Source organism: Phocoena sinus, chromosome 2, assembly GCF_008692025.1.
Source record: "Phocoena sinus isolate mPhoSin1 chromosome 2, mPhoSin1.pri, whole genome shotgun sequence".
Lineage (NCBI taxonomy): Eukaryota > Metazoa > Chordata > Mammalia > Artiodactyla > Phocoenidae > Phocoena > Phocoena sinus.
Genome location: NC_045764.1, coordinates 149186492 through 149208648, shown reverse-complemented (window position 1 = coordinate 149208648; position 22157 = coordinate 149186492). Strand labels below are relative to the sequence as shown.

General features: G+C 37.5%; 1 protein-coding gene across 13 annotated transcripts in view; it reads left to right on the top strand.

Annotated features, from left to right (window-relative positions):
- NUMB (NUMB endocytic adaptor protein) overlaps positions 1–22157 on the top strand; it is a 180478-nt gene that overhangs the window by 35705 nt on the left and 122616 nt on the right. The window lies entirely within an intron of this gene.

Sequence of the window (22157 nt, the reverse complement as noted above, 5' to 3'; positions counted from 1 at the left end):
TTGGAATTCTAGGTGGGTGGGCAAAACATTTTCTTGATTGTAAAATATGTGTCAAAATGTTATCAGTGGTGAAACTTAGGGTAATTAAAATGTTTTTCTTTTTGTATGTTTTTCCAAATTGTATTTATGAACTTGCGTTAGTTACCTATTGTTGCATAACAAAACACTGGAACTTAGTGGTTTGAAACACATCAGTCATTTATTTTGCTCATGAATCCACAATTTGGGCAAGGCTCGCTTGGTGGGGACAGCTTGTCTCTGTTAAGAAGTGGTGTGAGGTGGGGTTGCTGGAGGGAGGGTGGTGGCTCAATGGCTGGGAGCTAGAATCATTTTTCTTTTAACATCTTAATTGGAGTATAATTGCTTTACATTGTTGTATTAGTTTCTGCTATATAACAAAGTGAATCAGCTATACGTATACTTATATCACCATATCCCCTCTCTCTTGCGTCTCCCTCCCACCCTTGAATCATTTGAAGGCTTGCTCACTTGTGTCTGGTGGTTAATGCTCTCTGCAGGCCAGAACAGTTGCAGATGACCTCTCTTTTTGGCTGCTTGGCTTCCTCACAGCATGGTGGGTTCCAAGCGAGAGCATCCCAAAAGAGCAAGGTGAAGTTACATGGCATATTTGACTTAGTTTTGGAAGTCACCTAGTGTTACTCTGCTCTTTTTTGGTTGAGGTAGTCATAAAGGTCCACCCAGGTTCAGAGGAGGGGCTGGACATAGACCTCACCACTTGAAGGGAAGAGTATCAACATCAATTTATAAGAGCATATGGGATGGAATCTGCCATTGTAGCCATTTTGGGATGATATAATCTGCCACAATTTGTATTACTTTTAAGATAAAGAATATAAACAAGGGTATAATAAATGAAAAACTGGGATATTTGCAGGAAATTATGGTGTATGAGTCCAATAAGAATTTTTTGTGCTCTTCTTGTCTACTAGAATATGATATTGAAAATAAGATGCCCAAACAGGAAGAAGTGAAATAGATTTTGAATTTTCTTGCGTATCAACAAAGCAGCATACTGCTATAATCAAAAGTAGAGACAAAAATTTATACACAAGATGCAAAATAAGATTTGTAGTTCGGGTTTGTTTTTTTTTAGAAAATGCTAGTTATTTTTGTTCAAAGTTTACTTGGGTTTTTTTTTTCTTGTTTATTTTAATAATTTGAGAATTATTTGGGAAAGTGATTTCCAATACAGTATTTAGATTTGAGAAATTAGTGCCAGTGTTATCATCATATGTATCAAGTTTGTCTCTCTGCTTCTTTTAAGAAAAACTATGTAATCTTTTTCAGGATTTTTTTTACCTGCTAAACTTATGCTAAATAGGAAAACATTTTTTCAGTGTGGCAGTAAAACTTGGAAAGTTATAGAATGTTTGGTTGTCTTATTCATCACACTTACCAATTATATAAATTGTGGCATTTATATAATTATATAAAATTATATAGATCTGTGGCAATTTTGAATATAGCTAATACTCAATTTCTGGATGTAACGGGATGTTTTTAGATAATCTTCTAAGCGTTACATGAGGGTGTTGATCCATTCACTATAGCTGGGAAATAAGTTCTAGGGAGCAAGCGTCTCATTATCTCTTAGACCCAGAACATTTTCTTGCTGTCTAGATGCTTTCCCATTTCTAGTTGATTTATGTTATAATGAGCCTAATTCAGTTGAGTTGGTTCACTACTATTTCCCCACTACTCACAGGTAGATAGTTACTTTACAATGGAAAGTGACTGAACCAGCTATTGTGACAATAGAGGTAATCGTTTTTCTCTCAACTGTGAATAATAAGAATTGACTGAATTTGTGAAATAATATATTTTAGTTCAAAAGGTACAATAATTGGGAAAGCTGTTTTTGTTTTTCTTGGCATTTAAAAACAAGATGAGATGGTTTCCAGGAGAATTAGATTGGGAATAATGATTACAGATATTATAGTGTATCTTATACAACAACAAAATATATGCATATATGTACGAACATATATAAAGTCTTTAAGCAACTAACTTGCTGCCTTTTTTGTTTTAAGCATTTTTTTAGCCCACTTTTGCGTTTAAGTAGTCTGAATAGGTGAATTGCTGATAACATCTCCAGGTTTACTGAATACTTTGCCTTGCCTCCTTTCCACAAGGCCAATGCCTGAGGGGATAAAAATCCCTTAAGTAAGTGAGATACTGCTTTCTGACTGAAGCTAAAACAAAAGACAATGGAAACTCCTAAAACACCATATAGAAATTGCAAATATGGTGGTGTTTAGTCTGTGGTACTTTATTCAATTCATGGAAGGAGGTAAATGATGAGGTTCTCTTGTAAATATGAATGGCTGTGTAAATATTCTTTTAAAACGCAAAAAGAATTTTGAATAATTGTGGAAGGCAGACATATTTCTTTGGGGTCGGTGGTTCTCCTACTTACCATTATGTTTTGGTGAGATTCTTATTTCTAACAAATGGCGTTCAGTTCACGCTTATTCAGGTTTTTGGCAAAACAGAAGTTGTGTGACTTTCTTCTTGTGTGTGCCCCATTATTAAAAGGTATGGTACCTTTTATATATGAAATGTTTAACAAAAGTATTTAAAATCTGTGGCAAGGAATTGATTGGCCTAGCATAAAATTGACCATATTGGGGACTTCCCTGGTGGTCCAGTAGTTAAGAATCCGCCTTCCAATGCAGCGGACGTGGGTTCGAGCCCTGGGTGGGGAACTAAGATCCCGCATGCCATGGGGCAACTAAGCCCGCGTGCTCTAGAGCCCATGTGCCGCAAAAGAAAGATCCCACATGCCGCAACTAAACACCTGATGTAGCCAAATAAATAAATAAAGTATTTTTAAAAAATTTGACCATGTTAATCTTTTATTTTGGCTGCACTGCACGACTGTGGGATCTTCGTTGCCTGACCAGGGCTCAAGTCTGTGCCCCCTGAATTGGAAGCATGGAGTCTTAACCACTGGATTGCTAAGGAAGTCCCCATATTAATAATTTCTTTTTATAAATTTATTTTATATTTACTTTTGTTTGCATTAGTTCTTTGTTGCTGCACGTGGGCTTTCTCTAGTTGCAGTGAGTAGGGGCGACTCTTCGTTGCAGTGTGTGGTCTTCTCATTGCAGTGGCTTCTCTTGTTGTGGAGCACGGGCTGTAGGTGCGTGGGCTTACGTAGTTGTGGCACACAGGCTCAGTAGTTGTGGCCCACGGGCTTTGTTGCTCCGCGGCATGTGGGATCTTCCTGGATCAGGGCTCGAACCCGTGTCTCCTTCATTGGCAGGTGGATTCTTAACCACTGCGCCACCAGGGAAGTCCCCATCTTACTCATTTTTAAGTGTACAGTTCAGTAGTATTAAGTATGTTCACATTGTTGTGCAACCAATCTCCAGAACTCTAAACCTTGCAAAACTGAAGTTCTACCCAATAAACAACTCCCTATTCCCTCCCTCCCTCTAGCCCCTGGCAACTAACATTCGACTTTCTGTGTATGAATTTGACCACTCTAGGTACTTGATGTAAGTGGAATCATACACTATTTATCTTTTTGTGACTGGCTTATTTCACTTAGCATGATGTCCTCAAGGATCATACATGCTGTAGCATGTATCAGAATTTCCTTCATTTTTAAGGCTGAATAATATTCCATTGTATATACCACATTTTGTTTATCCATTTATCCTTTGATGGACACTTGGGTTGCTTCCGCCTTTTGGCTACTGTGAATAATGCTGCTATGAATACTGGTGTACAAATACCTCTTTGAGCCCCTGCTTTCAGTTCTTTGGGTGTATACCCAAAAGTGGAATTGTGGTAATTATGTTTAAATTTTGAGGAACTGCCATACCATTTCCATAGTGGCTGCACCATTTTACATTCTCACCAACAATGCACAAGAGTTCCAGTTTCTCCATATCCTCACCAACACTTGTTATTTTCTGTTTGCTTTTCAGTAATAGCCTTTCTATGCAAAAAGCATGGACTTTTGATCAGATATACTGGAGTGAGTGCTGGTGGGGAGCCCACTCTTCATACCCATGTGACCTGGAGCACATTTGTTAACCTCATCTGTTAGAAGGGTACAGTTGTCCTTCTATCATTCAGTATTAAATGTTAGGATGGCCTGGCACAGTCTAGACGTTCAGTAAATGTTGCTTGCCTCCTTGACCCCATCACTCCTGGAAGTCTGCATTGATTCCTTCTGTGTCGTCTTCTCTCCCCTGAGCAGCCAGCTCCAGTTGGAATTAAAGCTTGGAAAAAAAAAAATAATAATAATAGCCTTTCTAATGGGTGCTAGGTGGTATCTCATTGTGCTTTTGATTCGTATTTTTCTAATGATTAGTGATGTTGAGCCATCTGAGCATCTTTTCCTGTGCTTGTGGGCCATTATACAAATATAAATATAGTTTCTGTGGAGAATATCTATTCAAGTCCTTTGCCTGTTTTCTAATCACGTTGTTTGGTTTTCTTTGTTGTTGCATTGTTGGAGCTCTGGATATTAACTGCTTATCAGATATAAGATTTGTATACAATTTTTCCTATAGGTTGCCTTTTGACTCTGTCGATTGTGCCCTTTGATGAGCAGAAGTTTTTAATTTTGATGTAGTCTAATTTATCTATTTTTACTTTTGTTTCCTTTGATTTTGGTGTCATATACAAGGACTCATTCCCAAGTCCAATGTCATGAAGCTTTGCACCAATGTTTTCCTCTAAGAGTTATAGTTTTAGATCTTATATTTAAGTCTTTGATCCATTTCAAGTTAATGTTTGTATAGGGTATAAGGTTGAGTTAATTTTTTTTATATGGCGTGAGGTAAGGGCTCAGCATCATTCTTTTGCATATGGTTATACAGTTGACCAAGCACCATTTGTTGAAGAGACTGTTCTTTCCCTCATTGAATGGTCTTGGCATCCTTGTTGAAAATCAATTGGCCATAGATACATGGATTTATTTCTGGACTCTCAATTCTTTTCCACTGATCTATATGTCTATCCTTATGTCAGTACCATACTGTTTGATTACTGCAGCTTTGTAGTTAAGTTTTGAAATGAGGAAGTGTGAGTCTTCTAACTTTGTTCTTTTTTATTTTTTTTTTTTGCTGTACGCGGGCCTCTCACTGCTGTGGCCTCTCCTGTTGTGGAGCACAGGCTCCAGACACGCAGGCTCAGCAGCCATGGCTCTCAGGCCCAGCCGCTCCGCGGCACGTGGGATCCTCCTGGACCAGGGCACAAACCCGCGTCCCCTGCATTGACAGGTGGACTCTCAACCACTGTGCCACAAGGGAAGCCCCTAACTTTGTTCTTCTTTTTCCAGATAGTTTTGGCTGTTTGGGACCCCTTGAGATTCCATATGAATTTCAAGATTGGCTTTTCTATTTCTGAAAAACAGGCTGTTGGAATTTTGGGAGGGATTGCATTGAATTTGTAGATTGCTTTGGGTAGTATTGCCATTTTAAAATAAATTATTTATTTGGTTGCACCAGGTCTTAGTTGCGACAGGCGGGCTCCTTAGTTGCAACAGGTGGGCTCCTTAGTTGCAGCGTGTGGGCTCCTTAGTTGTGGCATGTGAACTCTTAGTTGTGGCAGGCACGTGGGATCTAGTTCCCTGACCAGGGATAGAACCTGGGCCCTGTGCGTTGGGAGCTTAGAGTCTTATCCACTGTGCCACCAAGGAAGTCCCAGTATTGCCATTTTAACAATATTAAGTTCTTCAGTTCATAAGCATGGAATGTCTTTCCATTTATTTAGGTCTTTAATTTCTCTCAACAGTTCTTTGTAGTTTTTTTCAGTACAGAAGTCTTAGTTAAACTTATTTCTAGGTATTTTATCCTTTTGGATGCTATTATAAATGGCATTGTTTTCTTAATTGCCTTTTTGGATATTTTACTGCTAGTATAGTTGACCCTTGAACAACATGGGTTTGACTGAATCACTTTGATGTGTACCTGAAGCGTACGTTATCTATACTTCAATTAAAAACAAAAACAAGAACATGGGTTTGAACTGCAAGGGTCTATTTATACGTGGATTGTTTTCAATAAATGCATATAATACTATGAGACCCAATATTGGTTGAATCCATAGATGTGGAACCTCGGACTGGGAGGAACGGATATGTAGCACAGATTATAAAGTTTTACATGGATTTTCGGTGGCATGGAGGGTAGTGCCCTTAACCTCTGTGTTGTTCAAGGGTCAACCTTATACAGAAACTCAACTGATTTTGTATGTTGATATTGTACCCTGAAAATTTTGCTAATTTCATTTATTAGCTCTAACGCACGCGCGTGTGTGTGTGTGTGTGTGTGTGTGTGTGTGTGTGTGTATTCTTTGGGGTTTTCTACATGTAGAATCAAGATATCTGAGAATAGAGATAGTTTTACTTCTTTATAATTTGGATTCCTTCTATTTCCTTTTCTTGCTTAATTCTCTAGCTAGCATGTCTAGTACAGTATTGAATAGGACATTTTTGTTTTAAATAAATTTATCTTTGGCTGTGTTGGGTCTTTGTTGCTGCACGCGGGCTTTCTCTAGTTGGGGTGAGCAGGGGCTACTCCTTGTTGAGGTGCGCAGGCTTCTCATTGCCATGGCTTCTCTTGTTGTGGAGCCATGGGCTCTAGGCGCAAGGGCTTCAGTAGTTGTGGCACATGGGCTCAGTAGTTGTGGCTTGTGAGCTCTAGAGCGCGGGCTCAGTAGTTGTGGCACACATGCTTAGTTGTTCCGTGGCATGTGGGAGCTTCCTGGACCAGGGATTGAACCCATGTCCCCTGCATTGGCAGGTGGATTCTTAACAACTGCACCACCAGGGAAGCCCAATTCTGCATATTACAAGAGCTTAATCATTCATAATGACTGCCATTTTTATATTATATCAGTAGAGATATAAATTTGTCTTGGTTTTAACCTGATCATAATATTTAAAAAATGTTAGCTTCTGAGAGAATTTGGAAGTTTACTAACTCCAAGTTACTTTGACTGATTGAACAGTCAGTGTCAGAGGATTGACAGTAAAAACTTCATGACATGAGCCTCTGTTTATAAGGGCACAGATTGTGTGTTAATCAGTAAACATTAACATTAGAGATACTTTGCACAGATGTTTTTCTTTTATCTTCTAGCTATGGAAGAGAAAACTTATCTATTAACTCCGACTCACAGAGAACCATTTAAATTTACAGGAAAGGTGAATCCTAAGAGCCTTTTCTGACTACAGTAGAAGGAAGTCAGAGCTCCCTCTCCCGTTGGGATAATTTAATCTTTAGAAAAGGGAGCCTTTGAGAATTTTGATATCTTTGAATCTCTGGAGAGCCTTAAAACGATAAACATCAGGAAAGTCCAGTTCTGGCAGTGGTTAAAGGTAAATTAGAAAACTCAGTGCTCAATAAAACCAGGGTTAGAATGAGCAGCGAAGGATGAATTAAAGATTAACGGGATTTTTTTTTTTTTTTTTTCTGGTACGTGGGCCTCTCACTGTTGTGGCCTCTCCTGTTGTGGAGCACAGGCTCCGGACGTGCAGGCTCAGTGGCCATGGCTCACGGGCCCAGCCGCTCTGCGGCATGTGGGATCTTCCCGGACTGGGGTACGAACCCGTGTTCCCTGCGTCGGCAGGCAGACTCTCAACTACTGCGCCACCAGGGAAGCCCTAACGGGATATTTGGATATGTATATTTCTTTACATTATATCTCATCCTTTTGAATATGTTAATACTAGTTAATATTTATTAAGAACTGTTTCACAGAAAAATATGATTGAATGAAAAATGTGTTATTTTCAGAGTCCATTAACTCTATAAGAAAACCCTGGTTATTCATATCATAAAACTGCACCATTTTCAGCAGTTGCATTTTACCCAATTCGTGACATGTTGATTAAGAAAAAGTAGAGGAGAACTTTTAGAGGCTTGAGCAGCTTGCAAATTAAGTCTGTAAAGTGATGACAGTGCCATAAGAAGGAATTTCCCAGAGCTTGGGGTACTGTATTGAAATTAACTCTTTTTGCCAGAGCAAAACTGAGATAGTATTGATTGGGTCTGGTCTTTGGAATTTTAAGATTAATAAGAATATTGTCATTTATTTTATCAGTGTAATATGGACCTGCTAAACATGGAATCTCAGGATGATTTTGTGATGTGTATAATTTAATAGTCTTACTCTGCATTTTAACTTTAAGCAAGTCTTTTTCTTTGCATTCTCACTGTCATTGTCTTGCATTTAGGTGTCATTGATGTCTTTCAACTGTCAAATAGGCCCCCAACCAGCCTTTTTACTGCCAGCTTTGTGTTCTAGTCTATTAGGAACTTGCTTTGCATAGATTTCTGCATTAAAAATTTTTAATTATATTTATTATTTTTAGGTAGATTTATTGACAATACAGGCATACCTCATTTTATTGCACTTTGCTTTGTTGTACTTCACAGATACTGCATTTTTTACAGATTGAAGGTTTGTGGCAGCCCTGCATGGAGCAAGTCTGTTGGCGCTATTTTTCTCAACAGCATTTGCTCACCTCATGTCTCTGTGTCACATTTTGGTAATTCTCACAATATTGCAGATATTTTCATTTTCATTATATTTGTTACGGTGTTCTGTGATCAGTGATCTTTGGTGTTACTGTTGCAAAAGATTATGACTCACTGAAGGATCAGGTGATATTTAACATTTTTTAGCAATATAGTATTGTTTTTACATGATTTGTTTTTCATTTTTTAAATGCACAGTATGATGTTAAAATACACGACACTGTTTGAAAACAAATATTTCAGAATTTTTTTTAAATGACATGAAATCCACTGATGTCCAGAATCCTTAACAAGGTAATAGATCTTCCTGAATAATTCTTTTACTCAAATAAGAAGGAAAATAAAGTTTCACGCTTTCTGGAGAGTGGTTAATGAAAGTTCATTCTGTCACCCAAGTAAGTTGACAAAGACCAAATACTAGTGATGTTTCTGGACCTAACCTCTTAGAACCAGGTCTTGCAGTGGGTGCTGATTCTTTTTTTTACACTACTGGATTGGTTCCAGAGGGCCCAGTGACATGATGGGAAATCAGGAAACTCAAAGATTGGCTTCGTACTTCACCAGGTCATTCTCTCCACCTACACATGCTTTTTGCTCTGTCTCATGTCTGTTTCCCCAGGTGGGGTAATAGGATCCTTAAATAACTCAGGGCCCATCTCCTGCCCTTAGGAACATCACTCAGCCATCCTATCAGAGTCAGGCTGCTTTGGACAGGGCAAAACTGCATACCTATTGGAACTTAAATGTTGATGGCCATTGTCCCAACCTAAATTTTTAATCTTCTGTAGGGGAATTTGTTGCAGTTGTACCAAAGTGAGGTAAAGTTGAGTAACCCCATTTTTTTCTGAACCAGTTGCTCTGGGGTCAGGACGGACGAATGCAAATATACTGCAATGTTAACGAAGGGCAAGGTTGTCCAGCTTGGCTATTTTGGGCAATATTTATTTTAAAAACAAAACAAAACAAAAACCCTTAATAACATTTCTTTTCATAAAGAGATTTTTGGAAAGAAAGTCCTTCCAAGAGTAATGTTTCAAAAACACTTAACGTTTTCACTTGAAATCTTTATGTTGGAAGATGATCATGGCTTGGTCCACTTTCATGTAATGGGCAGTCATAAGGTTGATGGATGCCTCCAGCTACCCACAGGCCCCACTTGCTGGGAAGGGTTCTTTCTTCTAAGGAACCTAAAATCCATGTGCATCATTAACAGAGCAGATGATTTCCTGTGAGAATAGTGATTTAGTAAACTCCCTACCCAGAGAGTAAGGACCTCACTGAATTCTTTTATAATGTTGAAAATGTGAATGGATATGTCTGGAAATTGACAATCTCAACTGTGTAAAGGATTAAGAAAAAAACAAACATATAGTCCAAACTTCCACCCAGTACATCTTCTCAATTTATCATTGAACTTCTCGATAATCAAGGGCTCTTCAATTCCTGATTTCTTACAGTTCTTACTACAGGGAAGGGAGTGCTCGGTTCTAACACGATGGCTGGAAACTAGATTGGTTTCTCCATCTCTCTCCTTCCAAGTAACTCTCCTTGGTTCCTCTTTTCACAGTGGGAGGAAACATCATCATGTTGGTTCTTTGGTTGCATCGGTGGTGATGTTCAACATTTTTTAGCAATATAGTATTTTTAAATTAAGGTATGTACATTGTTTTCTTAGACATAATGCTATTGTACACTCTATTTAGACTACAGTATAGTGAAAAAGTAACTTTTTTCCAGTTTTAGTGAGACATAATTTACATACAGCACTATATAAGTTTAAGGTATACAGCATAGTGATTTGACTCATCTATAACATGAAATGATTATCACAGTAAGTTTTGTGAAACTTATCCATCATCTCATATATATATACAAAATTAAAGAAATAGGAAAAAATTTTTCCTTGTGATGAGAACGCTTAGGATTTACTCTCTTAACAACCTTCATTTATGACACACAGCAGTGTTCATTATATTTATCATGTTGTACATTACATCCCTAGTACTTATAACTGGAAGTTTGTACCTTTTGAGTGCCTTCATGTAATTCCCCCTCCCTATACCCTCCTGCCTCTGGTAACCACAAATCTGATTCTTTTTTCCTATGAGTTTTATTTGTTTTTGATGACCTACAACACTATGTTAGTTCCTGTTATACAACATGTTGATTTGATATTTCTGTACATTTCAAAATGATCACAATGACAAGTCTAGTTACAGTATGTCACCATGCAAAGTTATTGACTGTGTTCCCCACACTGTACATTTCATACCCGTGATTCATTTATTTTGCAACTGGAAGTTTAGACTTCTTAATCTCCCTCACTTATTTCTTTCCTCCCCATCCCCTCCCCTCGGGCAACCACCTATTTGTTCTCTCTGTCTGTAACTCTGTTTCTGTTTTGTTGTTTGTTCATTTGTTCTACATATAATAAACATAACTTTTATATGCACTAGGAAACCAAAAAATTTGTTTGCCTTTATTGTGATATTTGCTTTATTGCAGTGGTCTAGAACTGAACCTGCAATATCTCCAAGGTATGTCTGTAATTTATATACCACAAAATTCACTTGTTATAAGTGTACAGATCAGTGACTTTTAGTAAACTTACAAAGTTATATGACCATCTCCAAAATTCAGTTTTAGAATATTTTCATTACCCCCCCTTCCCCACCCCACCAAATTCCTTATGCCATTTGCAGTCAATTCTTGTTCCTACCTCCAGCCTCAGGTAGTCAGTGATCTACTTTCCATTTTCACAAATTTGCTTTTTCTGGAGATTTCATATAAATAGAATCATACACACATCAATATGTGGTCTTGTGTCTGGCCTTTTTCGCTTACTGATTTTGAGGTTTATCCATATCGTAGCATGTATCAAGCAGCATTGTTCCTTTTCATTGTTGAATAGTATTCCATTGTGTGGATATAGCACATTTAAAAAATTCATTCATCAGTTGATAGATGTTTGGATTGCTTCCACTTTTTGACTGTTATTATATTTATATCATATTTATCATCTCATCCTTTAAACATTTTCTACTTATGTGTTTAATATGTGACTATAGTAATGTCTAGATGTAGTATACATACACACACATTGAGGGATATGCTCAAAATTTCTGGTAATGGGGTACAGGATCAAAAAAGTTTGGAGGTCACTGTTCTAGTTCAGAACAGTCAGAAAACAGAAAATAACCCAAATTATCCTAAGTCACAGGTCTGATTTACCACTCATAAGTAAACCTACTACTTGTGAAATAAATTCCTAAATGTGGTGTTTAAGGAGCCCTACCTTATGGGCCTAAACTTTATCTGCTTTCTAGCTACCACTTCAGTTTTACAGCCCACTGCTTCCTTTTAGATTATTCTCACCATATTCCTTGTAGTTCCTTCAGTAAATTCTGCCTTTGAGCTTTTGCTAACTATTCCCCTTGCTTAGAATGCTATTTGCTGCCCACCTTTAGCCTCTTGGGGGTACTATGATAAATTATTTAAGTTCCAGCTAAATCACTTCTCTGAATTGCTTCCTGGCTTACCCAAGTCAATTTAACCACTTCATCTTCTATGATACCTCTGTATCTAGCATGTACCTTTATTATAGCGACTCTCAAACTAAATTGCAATTATTTATTAGTGTATCTTCACTGCACTGCTACCTCCCTGAGGACAAGGAATGGGCCTGTTCATCCAATACTTGTTGAATAAATGAATGGGTAGTAGCTTCATGGGTGAGCCACTTGCATGACCCTGAGAGTGAGTGCCACCTTAAATTTTGTGCTGGGGTACCTCACTTGTCTCATCCTAGTTTATTAGACCCTGGTTGCATCTAATAAAACTAGGTTAGATCCCCCTGGCTTATAACTGGACCTGATAAACTTTAGATTGGTTTTAGATTGGTCATGCTGCCTTCTATTTTCAATACTTGATATCACAGGAAATAAATCTTTGTTAAGAGACTTTTAATAAAATTTAGACTGAGAATTGGAGATCAGTTTACCTTGATTTTTCTTGTATCACACACTGCATACTATTTGGTACATAATAGGAGTTTAATTAAGGTCTGGTAAATGTAATAGTAAGAGCAAAGAGTGATTGACCTTTTCCTGTGTGCCAAGTACTGCTCTAAATCCTTTACATGTATTAACTCATTTAATCCTCATAGCAAGTTCATAAAGTAGGAACTGTTTGTTACCCTCATTTGACAGCCGAGGAATCTGAAGCTCAAATATCCACATTAGTAAAGGGCATGTGACTCAAACCTGAGCAAAATCTGGCTCTAGAGCCATCCCACTTAACCACTGTTCAGTAGAGCAAAGGAAGAGGTTTAATTTTTCATATAGGGTGGTTCCAAAAATAGTTTTCAGGTAAGATAAATAGATATCCTCTTAGAGTAAATATTTTAGTGGCAAAGTTTGATCATTTAATAATTCAGTGTTAGGAATGATTATTTTTCTAGACTGAGCTTAAAAATTAGCTTTACCAGGAAGCTTTTGGTTTTTTTTTTTTTACTCTGTGTTCTCTAGCTCCCTTGAAAGAGTTTAAGTACACTTACAGTGTTTTGTGTTTGTTTCTCTGAATAAATGAAACTACTTAAGGGACAAGACTTACTCAGTTCTTTATCCCAAGGCTTAGAACAAAGTTACTGTTCAATAAATGTAAGTTGAATGAGTGAATTGGTGAGTTTGGTATTGTAACCCAGGTCCTCTCATCCTAGGTTCTATGCTTCTACCTGGTTTAAACACTACTCCCTCCCTAGATGTTTTTTTTTGGTTGCTGTTGTTAGCTTTTGGGATCTTACTTCCCCAACCAGGGATTAACCCCTTGCCCTCAGCAGTGAAAGCATGGGGTCCTAACCACTGGACCACCAGGGAATACCCCCTAGATGTTTTTATCCCTGCCAAAACTTATCTTTTGTCCTGATAATTCCTGTAGGATATTTTATGTATAGTGATTTATTCCTTCTAGTATGTATACTTCTGTTATTTGTATGTTTTTAAAAAATTTTTTATACAGCAGGTTCTTATTAGTTGTCTATTTTATACATATTAGTGTATATATGTCAATCCTAATCTCCCAGTTCATCCCACCACCACCACACCCCCGCCACTTTCTCCACTTGGTCTCCATACGTTTGTTCTCTACATCTGTGTCTCTATTTCTGCCTTGCAAACCAGTTCATCTGTACCATTTTTCTAGGTTCCACATATATGCATTAATATACGATATTTGTTTTTCTCTTTCTGACCTACTTCACTCTGTATGACAGTCTCTAGATCCATCCACATCTCTACAAAAGACCCAATTTCGTTCCTTTTTATGGCTGAGTAATATTCCACTGTATATATGTACCACATGTTCTTTATCCATTTGTCTGTTGATGGGCATTTAGGTTGCTTCCATGACCTGGCTATTGTAAATAGTGCTGCAATGAATATTGGGATGCATGTGTCCTTTTTTTTTTTTTTAACGTTTTTATTGGAGTATAATTGCTTTACAATGGTGTGTTAGTTTCTGCTTTATAACTAAGTGAATCAGTTATACATATATCCCCATATCTCTTCCCTCTTGCGTCTCACTCCCCCCCACCCTCCCAATCCCACCCCTCTAGCTGGTCACAAAGCACTGAGCTGATCTCCCTGTGCTATGTGACTGCTTCCCACTAGCTATCTATTTTACGTTTGGTAGTGTATATGTGCACATACACTCTCTCACTTTGTCCCAGCTTACCCTTCCCCCTCCCCATGTCCTCAAGTCCATTCTCTAGTAGGTCTGCATCTTTATTCCCGTCTTGCACTAGGTTCTTCATGACCATTTTTTTGTTTTGTTTTTTTAGATTCCATATATATGTGTTAACATATGGTATTTGTTTTTCTCTTTCTGACTTACTTCACTCTGCATGACAGACTCTAGGTCCATCCACCTCACTACAAATAACTCAGTTTCATTTCCTTTTTATGGCTGAGTAATATTCCATTGTATATCTGTGCCAAATCTTCTTTATCCATTCATCTGTAGATGAACACTTAGGTTGCTTCCATGTCCTAGCTATTGTAAATAGAGCTGCAGTGAACATTGAGGTACGTGACTTTTTTTGAATTATGGGTTTCTTAGGGTATATGCCCAGTAGTGGGATTGCTGGGTCGTATGGTAGTTCTATTTTTAGTTTTTTAAGGAACGTCCATACTGTTCTCCATAGTGGCTATATCAATATACATTCCCACCAACAGTGCAAGAGGGTTTCCTTGTCTCCACACCGTCTCCAGCATTTATTGTTTGTACATTTTTTGATGATGGCTGTTCTGACCGGTGTGAGATGATATTGCATTGTAGTTTTATTTATTTATTTTTTTTGTGTGTGTGTTATGCGGGCCTCTCACTGTTGTGGCCTCTCCCATTGCGGAGCACAGGCTCCGGACGCGCAGGCTCAGCGGCCATGGGTCACAGGTCCAGCCGCTCCGCGGCATGTGGGATCCTCCCGGCCCGGGGCACGAACCCGAGTCCCTTGCATTGGCAGGCGGACTCTCAACCGCTGCGCCACCAGGGAAGCCCGCATTGTAGTTTTGATTTGCATTTCTCTAATGATGAATGATGTTGAGCATTCTTTCATGTGTTTGTTGGCAATCTGTATATCTTCTTTGGAGAAATGTCTATTTAGGTCTTCTGCCGATTTTTGGATTGGGTTGTTTGCTTTTTGGTATTGAGCTGCATGAGCTGCTTGTAAATTTTGGAGATAATTCCTTTGTCAGTTGCTTCACTTGCAAATTTTTTCTCCCGTTCTGAGGGTTGTCTTTTCATCTTGTTTATGGTTTCCTTTGCTGTGCAAAAGCTCTGAAGTTTCATTAGGTCCCATTTGTTTATTTTTGTTTTTATTTCCATTTCTCTAGGAGGTGGGTCAAAAAGGATCTTGCTGTGATTTATGTCATAGAGTGCTCTGCCTATGCTTTCCTCTAAGAGTTTGATAGTGTCTGGCCTTACATTTAGGTCTTTAATCCATTTTGAGTTTATTTTTGTGTATGGTGTTAGAGAGTGTTCTAATTTCATTCTTTTACATGTAGCTCTCCAGTTTTCCCAGCACCACTTATTGAAGAGGCTGTCTTTTCTCCATTGTATGTTCTTGCCTCCTTTATCAAAGATAAGGTGACCATATGTGCATGGGTTTGTCTCTGGGCTTTCTGTCCTGTTCCATTGATCTATATTTCTGTTTTTGTGCCAGTACCATATTGTCTTGATTACTGTAACTTTGTAGTATAGTCTGAAGTCAGGGACTCTGATTCGTCCAGCTCCTTTTTTTTCCCTCAAGACTGCTTTGGCTATTCGGGGTCTTTTGTGTCTCCATGCAAATTTTAAGATTTTTTGGTTCTAGTTTTGTAAAAAATGCCATTGGGGGCTTCCCTGGTGGCGCAGCGGTTGAGAGTCCGCCTGCCGATGCAGGGGACATGGGTTCGTGCCCCAGTCCAGGAAGATCCCACATGCCGCGGAGTGGCTGGGCCCGTGAGCCATGGCCGCTGAGCCTGCGCGTCCGGAGCCTGTGGTCTGCAACGGGAGAGACCACAACAGTGAGATGCCCACGTACTGCAAAAAAAAAAAAAAAAGCCATTGGTAATTTGCATTGAATCTGTAGATTGCTTTGTGTAGTATAGTCATTTTCACAGTATTGGTTCTTCCAATCCAAGAACATGGTATATCTCTCCATCTATTTGTGTCATCTTTTATTTCTTTCATCAGTGTCTTATAGTTATCTGAATATAGGTCTTCTGTCTCCCTAGGTAGGTTTATTCCCAGGTATTTTATTCTTTTTGTTGCAATGGTAAATAGGAGTGTTTCCTTAATTTCTGTTTCAGATTTTTCATCATTAGTGTATAGGAATGCAAGAGATTTCTGTGCATTAATTTTGTAACCTGCAACTTTACCAAATTCATTGATTAGCTCTAGTAGTTTTCTGGTGGCATCTTTAGGAGTCTCTATGTATAGTATCATGTCATCTGCAAACAGTGATAGTTTTGCTTCTTCTTTTCCAATTTGTTTTATTTCTCTTCCTTTTATTTCTCTTTCTTCTCTTCCTTTTGTTTCTCTTTCTTCTCTGATTGCCATGGCTAGGACTTCCAAAACTATGTTGAATAATAGTGGTGAGAGTGGACAACCTTGTCTTGTTCCTGATCTTAGAGGAAATGCTTTCAGTTTTTCACCATTGAGAATGATGTTTGCTGTGGGTTTGTCATATATGGCCTTTATTATGTTGAGGTAGGTTCCCTCTATGCCCACTTTTTGGAGAGTTTTTATCATAAATGGGTGTTGAATTTTGTCAAAAGCTTTTTCTGCATCTATTGAGATGATCATATGGTTTTTATTCTTCAGTTTGTTAATGTGGTGTATCACATTGGTTGATTTGCGTGTATTGAAGAATCCTTGCATCCCTGGGATAAATCCCACTTGATCATGGTGTATGATCCTTTTAATGTGTTGTTGGATTCTGTTTGCTAGTGTTTTGTTGAGGATTTTTGCATCTATGTTCATCAGTGATATTGGTTTGTAATTTTTTTTTTTGCAGTATCTTTGTCTGGTTTTGGTATCAGGGTGATGGTGGCCTCGTAGAATGAGTTTGGGAGTTTTCCTTCCTCTGCAATTTTTTGGAAGAGTTTGGGAAGGATGGGTGTTAACTCTTCTCTACATATTTGATAGAATTCACCCGTGAAGCCCTCTGGTCCTGCACTTTTGTTTGTTGGAAGATATTTAATCACAGTTTCAATTTCATTACTTGTGATTGGCCTGTTCATATTTTCTGTTTCTTCCTGGTTCAGTCTTGGAAGGTTATACCTTTCTAAGAATTTGTCTGTTTCTTCCAGGTTGTCCATTTTATTGGCATAGAGTTGCTTGTAGTAGTCTCTTAGGATGCTTTGTATTTCTGCTGTGTCTGTTGTAACTTCTCCTTTTTCATTTCTAGTTTTATTGATTTGAGTCCTCTCCCTGTTTTTCTTGATGACTCTGGTTAATGGTTTATTAGTTTTGGTTATCTTGTCAGAAAACCAGCTTTTAGTTTTTTTGATCTTTGCTATTGGTTTCTTTGTTTTTATTACATTTATTTCTGCTCTGATCTTTATGATTTCTTTCCTCCTGCTAACTTTGCGTTTTGTTTATTGTTCTTTCTCTAGTTCCTTTAGGTGTATGGTTAGATTGTTTATTTGAGATTTTTCTTGTTTCTTGAGGTAGGCTTGTATTGCTATAAACTTCCCTCTTAGAACTGCTTTTGGTGCATCGTATAGGTTTTGGATCATCATGTTTTCGTTGTCATTAGTCTCTAGGTATTTTTTGATTTCCTCTTTGACTTCTTCAGTGATGTCTTGGTTATGTAGTAAAATATTGTTTAGCCTCTGTGTGTTTGTGTTTCTTACGTTTTTTTCCCTGTAATTGATTTCTAATCTCATAGTGTTGTGGTCAGAAAAGATGCTTGATATGATTTCACATTTCTTAAATTTACCAAGGCTTGATTTGTGACCCAAGATGTGATCAGTCGTAGAGAATGTTCCAGGTGCACTTGAGAAGAAAGTGTAATCTGCTGTTTTTGGATGGAATGTCCTATAAATATCAATTAAATCTATCTGGTCTATTGTGTCATTAAAGCTTGTGTTTCATTATTAATTTTCTGTCTGGATGATCTGTCCATTGGTGTAAGTGAGGTGTTAAACTCCCCCACTATTATTGTGTTATTTTCGATTTCCTCTTTTATAGTTGTTAGCAGTTGCCTTACGTATTGAGGTTCTCCTATGTTGGGTGCATATATATTTATAATTGTTATATCTTCTTCTTGGATTGATCCCTTGATCATTATCTAGTGTCCTTCCTTGTCTCTTGTAGCGTTCTTCATTTTAAAGTCTATTTTATCTCATATGAATATTGCTACTCTCGCTTTCTTTTGATTTCCATTTGCATGGAATATCTTTTTCCATCCTCTCACTTTCAGTCTGTATGTGTCCCTAGGTCTGATGTGCGTCTCTTGTAGACAGCATATATATGGGCCTTGTTTTTGCATCCATTCAGTGAGCCTGTGTCTTTTGGTTGGAGCATGTAATCCATCCACCTTTAAGGTAATTATCGGTAAGTATGTTCCTATTAACATTTTCGTAATTGTTATGGGTTTGTTTTTGTAGGTCCTTTTGTTCTCTTGTGTTTCCCACTTAGAGAAGTTCCATTAGCATTTGTTGTAGAGCTGGTTTGGTGGTGCTGAATTCTAGTACCTTTTGCTTGTCTGTAAAGCTTTTGATTTCTCCATGGAATCTGAATGAGATCCTTGTGGGGCAGAGTAATCTTGGTTGTAGGTTGTTCCCTTTCATCACTTTAAATGTATCTTGCCACTCCCTTCTGGCTTGTAGAGTTTCTGCTGAGAAATCAGCTGTTAACCTTATGGGAGTTCCCTTGTATGTTATTCGTCGTTTTTCCCTTGTTGCTTTCAATAATTTTTCTTTGTCTTTAATTTTTGTCGATTTGATTACTGTGTGTCTTGGCATGTTTCTCCTTGCGTTTCTCCTGCCTGGGACTCTCTGCGCTTCCTGGACTTGGGTGGCTATTTCCTTTCCCATGTTAGAGGAGTTTTCGACTATAATCTCTTCAAATATTTTCATGGGTCCTTTCTCTCTCTCTTATCCTTCTGGGTCCCCTATAATGCAAATATTGTTGCGTTTAGTGTTGTTCCAGAGGTCTCTTTGGCTGTCTTCATTTCTTTTCATTCTTTTTTCTTTATTCTGTTCTGTGGCAGTGAACTCCACCGTTTTGTCTTCCAGGTCACTTATCTGTTCTTCTGCCTCAGTTATTCTGCTATTGATTCCTTCTGGTATATTTTTCATTTCAGTTATTGTATTGTTCATCTCTGTTTGTTTGTTCTTTAATTCTTCTAGTGTTTGTTCTTTAATTCTTCTATGTCTTTATTAAACATTTCTTGCATCTTCTCGATCTTTGCCTCCATTCTTTTTCCGAGGTCCTGGATCATCTTCACTGTCATTATTCTGAATTCTTTTTCTGGAATGTTGCCTGTCTCCACTTCATTTAGTTGTTTTTCTGGGGTTTTATCTGGTTCCTTCATCTGGTACAAAATCTTCTGTCTTTTCATTTTGTCTATCTTTCTGTGAATGTGGTTTTCCTTCCACAGGCTGCAGAATTGTATTTCTTCTTGTTTCTGCTGTCTGCCCACTGGTGGATGAGGCTATCTCAGTATGTTTCTTATTGTACTAGAACCTTGCTGAGGTCATGTTCTGCTATTTTCCATAATATTTTATGTGGGTTGTGACTTACCCAGAAAATGTATTGAGTAAATATTTCTTAAACGCATAAATTTTTTTTTTCATTAATAGGGAAAGGTTTTAGAAGTTCCTCACTGGCTGTTGGTGTATTTTTAGTTCATTGTGAGCCAGAGGTTCTATTATCTGTCAGATGTGTGTCGGAAAGATATAAAATTTGGTGTCTTTGTTAACAAGTACGGCATAAAAATTTGTGGAAGTATAACAACCTTGTATGTTATTAAAAGAATTATTTTCATGGGTCTAAGAATTACGTGATAGTGCATCTAAAAGCCTTAGCACAGTGCTTGGCATGTATAAATGTTACTTATTGTTATCAGTCATAGTGTTAACCAACAATTAGTTTGATTTATTAACCACTTGTACCCACCAACTCTAGTTTGTTCAGTGAAACTTAGAAATGTATATATGTCCCAACTTGAAAAAAATCGATATTTGGTATCTGAATTTACTAAGAAATTAAAGCAGGGGAGTAGCCTTTCACTATAGGTTAAGTAGGTTAGGTTAAATTTTTTCTTTTTAAGAATATGTAATTGGGTACTTCCCCCCACCCCCTTTGTATGATTTTCCTATATCCAGAGACTAGCAAGATTTGGATATTCCTTGTTATTGTTAGATGCAGAATTTTCTTTTTTTATTTTTTTGGCGGCCCCCCCGTGTCTTGCGGGATCTTAATTCCCCCAGAAGGGATGGAATCCTGGCCATGGCAGTGAAACCACTGAGTCCTAACCACTGGATTGCCAAGGAATTCCCAGAATTTTCTAATTCTGTCATTTTCTGAGTCATTTAGAAATCTAGCTTCCCTCCCTATTTTCTAAATTGAGTCTTGCCTTTTTTTAGAAAACAAGTGATACCACACTCTCTAGTGGACATTAGGAGAAGTTTTGCTTTTTAAAAGGGGCATTAATTTGTTTGGAAAGGATAGTAGCAATTGTTAATGGAAAGGCTTCAGGACAGTCAGGTGATATGTTGAGACTTCTGTCCTGTTAGAAGTTCGGTTTGTTTCTTCAAAAGGTTCTTCAAGCCTGCTGATAGTTGGATCTCAGGCACAGAGAAAGAAGACTTTTGGTACTTAGTCACTTTAGGGGTTTAAGATTTTCATTAGTAAACAGAATGAATGATATCAGAATTCCTGTGTAGAGCAGGACAACTAAGGGTTGGAGGAGCTGGAAAAAGAATATTTTCTCAGTGGTTCTGCCAGTGGTGAAATGATAATACCAACTGCTGTTTACTGTGCATTTATTTGTATACCAGTTGCTATGTTAAGCCATGTATATACTTTCCTATTTAATCCGGATGAGGTAGATGTTTTTACAGATGAGGAAACTGAAGCCTAGACTGGTTAAATGACTTTGAAAGCCAGAATGAGAATTTAAATCCAGGATTAATTCCAAAGAGTGGACGTGCTCTTTCCACTGCCCATAGTACTGATTTGGCTGTCTTTTACTTGTAGTGAACTGTCTATAATTTTTAGCCCAAAGGATAGATGTTAAATTGGACTTCTGGGGGTTGATTTTATAGTCACCTTCTATGCCTGTTTTATAGAATGGCATTGTTGTGTATAGATAAGAAATTTGAGAGTAGGCAATAATTGATAGCATTACAGCCGTTTGTTTAAAGTTGAAGGTGGTTATTACAACTTTTAAGTTAATCCCATTTTAAAGGATCAACTTCAACTGTTTTATCCTAACGAGTTATATCTAAATTCCTTTGTGTTCTATGCCTATCGGGGTACTAAATTATAATATTATTTCTTTTCTCTTTTAAAAGAAACTTTTGTAAGAAAAGGAGTAAGAATATGTCTCTTTTTCCATATTACATGTTTCTTCATTTCTTAAAAAAAATTAAGTATAGTTGATTTACAATATTGTGTTAGTGTCAGGTTTATGGCAAAGTGATTCAGTTATATATATATATTTTTCCAGATTCTTTTCCATTATAGATTATTATAAGATATTGAATATAGTTTCCTGTGCTATACAGTAAATCCTTGTTTCATTTTTTTGTGAAAAATAATGATTTGTCATTCTGTAGATTATGTAGGTTTTGATTCATAAACAAAACTAAAACAGAAACTGAAAATTTTGATGTAGCTCAAAGTTCTTTAATTCAATACATTTTGTTTCAAAGATTTTTTAATAATTGAAGTTAAATTCAACAAATTTATATTAATTCAGTGAAGATGTTGAGGTGGGTAAGAGATGGGAGCAAACTTCATGGTCTGAAAGCATTTTAAATCTTTTAGAAGAGATGGAACTTGTAAATAACCATAAAAAAGAAATTATATTTCTTAACATAGATGCCAAATTTCAGTGTGCAACTTATAGTACTTCTTGAGTTTATA